Consider the following 5,599-nt stretch of genomic DNA (forward strand, 5'->3'; position numbering starts at 1 on the left):
ATGTGAAGGCAAAAGGACGAAAAGAACTAGATGTGCGAGAGATCAGAGGAAATCAACACAGCATGAAAAGGATGAATGAGTGTATGTATAATGGTGAAGTAATCCACAGCATGAAAAGGATGAATGAGTGTATGTATAATGGCGAAGTAATCCAGTACAAGCGGCCCTCTGATATGAGGTGACTCTGAGGAAGTAGACCAACGAAGGAGCAAAGACGAAGTGTGACAAAGGCTCGAGTCCGTGGATGCGTCCGTGCACTCCGAGGTAGTAGGAGTTTGTAGGACGCAGGGACGAGGGTGCTGTACTATACCTGAGGGGTGCAGACTCTGGAGACACGGTACCTGAAAAAACACAAACCTGTATAGGTGCTCCTGATGTCGTATGGGCCTGAATGGAGCTCCTGTATGGCTAACGGATAGGCGCTCTTGGCTGTGTAATGCTCTAGAGATCTGCAGGTGATGTGGCGCTGAGATCTGCAGGTGATGGGCGTTGGAACTACTCTCGATCTGGCCTATGTGCGCTGAATGGTGCGTTCAGAACTGGGCGATGTATATATATGTCTTGGGATATGCTGTAGAGGTAGCGCCAGAAGCTGTTTGTTGTTGATTCTATGTTGTCTTTTATTAACTCTATAATCATCTTTAATTTGTTCCACGTGAACATCCCATAAGTTCTTTATATGAGAGATGCCACTATTATCAAAAGCTTTGAAGAACCAGATTGATCAATCTCTACTGGTTTCAACAAATGAGACCACCAAATGGGGTACTACTCCATCAAGGAGTTACCCATGATTCTCCAAACAACTGTGTTCCATTAAGTGAATCTATTGTTATCTTTCCAAACCTTCATCAGAGAGGCCTTCAATGAGTCCAATGTTATCTTTCTAAACCTTCATCAAAAAGGCAATATAAGGAGAGGCCTCAATCTTTATATGGGCCTCAGAGAAAATTTTATCCTTCTAGTCCCAAATTCCCACCCCCCTTCGTCTTTAACCAGGGACACCTTAAGCATTGCAGAGACCAATCAAAAGACTCCACCATCTTAGTGGCAATTATGGCTTTTGCATCTTATGCATTTTTGGAATTCCGAACCCCCCATCATTTTAGGCATAGAGAAATTGTCCCGAGCAATCCAATGTTGAGGCTTTTTAGCAATTTTATTTCTCCAAAGAAAAGCCTTCACAGGACTTAAGAGCTTAAGCCAGTGGCATTTTTTGAAGTCCACAAGAGGAGTCTAGAAGTGAATGTAGGGCACCACAATGGAGTTGGTCACTGTAATTCTCGCATGAAAGGGCAGAAGCACATAATCCCACTTTTTTAATTTGCTCTGTATTTTAGAAAGGATCCATTCAAATATGTCTAGTGGTGCTCCCACTGGACATATATTTGAAGTCCACAAGACGAGTCTAGAAGTGAATGTAGGGCACCATAATGGAGTTGACCATTGTAATTCTTGCAGGAAAGGGCAAGAGCACATAATCCCACTTTTGTAATTCTTGCAGGAAAGGTCCATGGTTTCAGAGTTTGCAGGTTTTCTGTGAACACTGGTTCCATGGTGGCATGAGAATATGGAAGGGTTGCACGCTCAACTGAGTCAAAGGACGGTGTGGAGGTGACATGCGTTGTGCGCCCAAGTGTGTACACGAGCTTAAAGAACTCGAAAATCTGCAAGAATTACAGTGGGAGGAAGAGACGGACAAAGGAAAGAAAGGAATGCTTAAGAGGCTCTGAGATTGACATCTCAACCTTTTCAATGGGGGTGGTTAAATTCGCACTCAGAATAGATAGGATTACCAAAAGGGGTTAGTTAAATCAGCACTCATAAATAGATAGGAATAGCCAAGGAGCTAGTAAAATAAGCACACATGATAGATAGGAATAACCAAGCGACAAATTTAATGCAAATAACAAATTATTGAGCGATCGAAGGCATACATGTGATCTCATCAACAGCAGAAGTGTCTTGATGATGGATGAAAACACAGCAATTCCACTTAAAGCGATTCCCAGTTGGGTTTACGAATGAATTAAGATACTACATGGAAACTTGAAATGGTGGGAGCCCACATAATCTTAAGGTTAAACCCTCTGGAAATCAGGGACCTCTACTGGGTAGTTATCAATGCAATCCAACCAAGGGTTCACCTTAGGCTTCTTGATGGTCCTGAGAGATTTCCAGACGGCACTGTTGCACTTGAAGCCGGAACCAAATGCGATCTGCCAGACCCTGTCTCCCCTCTTCACCTTTCCTTTGGCCTCCAGATACGCAAGCTCGTACCAGATGGAGCTGCTAGAAGTGTTACCAAACCTGTGCAGCGTCATCTTGGATGGCTCCAGATGCTTGTCTGTGAGCTCCAAATTCTTCTGCATCTCATCGAGCACCCATCTACCACCTGTGTGGATGCAGAAATGCTCAAAAGCTAGCTTGAAATCAGGTATGTAGGGCTTCATGTCGTTCTTCTTGAGGACTTTCTTGCAGAATAGTGTTGCTAAGAAGAGCAAGTGCTCGGACAGGGGCAATACCAAAGGACCAAGCGTGGTAATGTTGGTTTTGATAGCATCCCCAGCAACCTCAACAAGATCAGGAGAGAGAGACAGGCCCTTGTGCATGCCCTCGTCTTCCTCCTGGTAGATGGATCTGAAGCTCTTATCATCAGCCCCTTTGTGGGTTCTGACAATGTTAGTGAGCTCATACTTGGCCCTTCTCCGGTCTTTGCGTTTGTTGGACAGCATGACCGCAGCCCCTCCGAGCCTGAAGAAGCAATTGGGAAGAAGCATGGACTTCTTGTTGCCAGTGTAGAAGCTAGAGGTGATGTTCTCAGTGCTAACCACAACAGCGCAAGTGCTCCCGCTAGCTTGCAGCATATCATTAGCAAGATCAAGGGCGATCACTCCTGCACTACAACCCATACCCCCTATATTGAAGCTGAGGATGTTACCTCTCATCTTGTAGTGGTTGATAACCATGGCTGAGAGAGAAGGGGTCGGGTTGAACAGGCCGCAGTTCACAACAAGCACCCCAACATCTTTGGGCCTCACCTTCGTCTTCTCAAAGAGCTCATCAATGGCGGTGAACATGACAAGTTCAGCTTCAGCTCTGGCCTCTTTCATACTCGAGGAGGGAGGGTTGGACAAGACGGCCGGAGGCAGGTAGGTCTCCTCGCCCATGCCGGAGCGCTCTATGGCCTTGGCCTGGAACTCAATGCTCGCATCATTGAACTTGCCGATGCCTTTGCAGTGGTCTACGAAGGCCTTCCTCGTGACCTTGAGGTTTGCGGGCGGCTTGAAGCAGGCGAAGTCGAGCAGGTAGACCGCTCGCGGGCGCGACATGCAGTGAAGGGTGGCGATAAAGACGATGGCGCCCGAGCAGGCCAGGATGCTGAAGAGGTCGAACTCGAAGTCGCGCCACAACTGCCTGAAGTCCTGCTTGGAGAGGGCGCCCAGCTCGGCGCTGAAGGCCACCAGCAGGGCCGGGATGGTGAAGAGATAGAAGCCATGGCTAATGAGGTAGTGGTAGCCAAGCTTCACGTACTTGAGGTTCACGGACTGCAGAAAGTCAGGGAGGCGACGCCGCACACGCACAGAGAAGCTCATGGATCCATTGGGAACGATTTCGGTGGAGAGTAGGGCTTGCTCCTTCACCATGGCGGCGTCTTCTTGCAGCTGATGTTTTCTCTGCGTAGGTATGGCTGAACGGAAGTGCTGGCTGTTGGAAGAGAAGGTTGGCGTCTAGCTATGAAAGCTGCAAGAACCACCTATCTCTCCCTGTCCCTACAAGCTTGGGGCTGAGCTGGCTATGGCGACTCGGATATCGCTGTGTGCATTGAAGAATCTGGCATTAAATGCGCCCGGAAAGCGGTCGACGGTTGAAGCCGTTAATGCGGCCCTAATCGCGCCACCGTTAATGCGGCCATCATCGCGCCCAGATGGGTGGAAAGGACGCGCAGTAATTTTTGACGCGTAAGAGGGTGGTGGTGGTTTAAAAGAGGTCACCTCTTCCTACCCACACACGGGCATTGACCCAGCACGTCCTTGCTTCCTCATTAATGCTCTCACGTTGACAGTTGGCGTACCATTAACCCACCACACCCTACAAGAAGGTACCTTACAATCCCCTTTTTGGCCTGCCCAAGGCAAGGGCATAGCATGATGGCTTAGATCCAATTAATAGTGTTTTAATAGACAGCGCACGTTGTTAATTTTTAGGCGTATTAATTAATGAAAATGGACTTTTTTTTCCAAAAAAAACGGGCAGATATATTGATAGAGAGAGAATCCGAGGTTACATTGGGGGGGCCACGTGTCTGTCATAAAATCAGACACGGGGCATGGAATACAGCACGTTTCTGCATGTGCTTACGCGTGTGAGGGGGGGAGATTGTTGGACGTCTGTCAAATCTGCATGTGCTCTCTCCTCATACGGCTTGCATCTGGCTATTCAGCCTTGATCACAGGCACCGGCTAGCTGGTTGCCTCCCCTTTGATACCAGTCTGTTAATATTCTGCTTGCAGTGGAGGAAGGTGATGCCTGAGGCCTTCGCTGAGCGGGATCTCTTCTGCTTCCTTCCTATTGACTCCTAATTGTTTGTCTCCCTGGGGGATGGCGAGGGGAAGGGAGAGGAGTATCCTCTCCCTGGGGGATGGCGAGGGGAAGGGAGAGGAGTATCCTCTTGCGTATTGGCGTTTACCCTCTTCCTACACCTCATCCGTAGGCGGATGTCCTTCATTCCGGACTTTCTGCTACTTCATGGCTATGTCCCCGGTCAGAAGGTGGAGACTATCTCTGAGGGGCTTGAATTTTCCTCTCTCTCTTTTTTTTATATAGGTTGCTCGATTTCGATCCATCTGCAGGAGCCCTCAATAGGGCCCTAGAGGGATCTCCCTCGGTGTGAGCCCTTCTTCCATCTTGGTCCACCAGAACGGCAGGAGGCGGGCCGACATCCTTTCTCAGGTAAAAGTTGAGCTAAATCGGGGTTTCTCTGCTCTGATTCTTTTCCCTTCCTTGCAGGTGCATCAGAAGACGAAGTAGAGGCTGATACAGGACTCTTCTTGTTTTGGGTAACTGCATTCGAGTTTGGAAAGGGACGAAGACGGTGGCAGATCTGCGGCCATGAGGTTCTTTGGTCTATACTGAGTTGCTCTGACGAGTTGCATGAGCCTCTCCCGAATTCTTGGTGGACTGGCGAACGGTGCCTCTCTGAAGAATGGAGCCCGCCAGGTCACTTTTCTATAGCTGCTTTTTCAGCTTCTCTTGGTTGGGTCATGCTATCTGCATGTCTGAAGTAACTCCTCTTCTCCTGTAGGGGGGGAGAGATAGGTTTGCTTACTGCATCCTTCTGATAGCTTCTATTAATGCTCTGTCCTTAGAGAGGATTAGGAGAATCTTGTCTCTGGTTTTTTCCAGTAATTCCGTTGTGTAATCTGATTTTCTCTTTTGTAATTTAATCAGTAGCCTCTTCTCCAGCTTGAATAGGGCTTGTGTTTGTCTGTTCCAAAATCTGATGCATGTTGTAGTTAAACAAACAGAGAGTGGAGGGCCCTTGATTTCAGGGTTGTCAAAAGTGACTGCTATCCTCTGTAGCCAGGCATGCCATAGA

General features: G+C 48.0%; 1 pseudogene across 1 annotated transcript; it reads right to left on the bottom strand.

Moving 5' to 3' along the window:
* Window positions 1-1,871: 1,871 nt before the first annotated feature.
* On the bottom strand, window positions 1,872-3,814 carry LOC147633056 (3-ketoacyl-CoA synthase 11 pseudogene; annotated as a pseudogene). The gene has a single exon (XR_015267073.1). The product of XR_015267073.1 is annotated as a 3-ketoacyl-CoA synthase 11 pseudogene (transcript).
* Window positions 3,815-5,599: the final 1,785 nt, after the last annotated feature.

This window comes from Cibotium barometz, chromosome 12, assembly GCF_041138505.1.
Source record: "Cibotium barometz isolate CiBa-2024 chromosome 12, ASM4113850v1, whole genome shotgun sequence".
In the NCBI taxonomy this organism is placed as follows: Eukaryota; Viridiplantae; Streptophyta; class Polypodiopsida; order Cyatheales; family Cibotiaceae; genus Cibotium; species Cibotium barometz.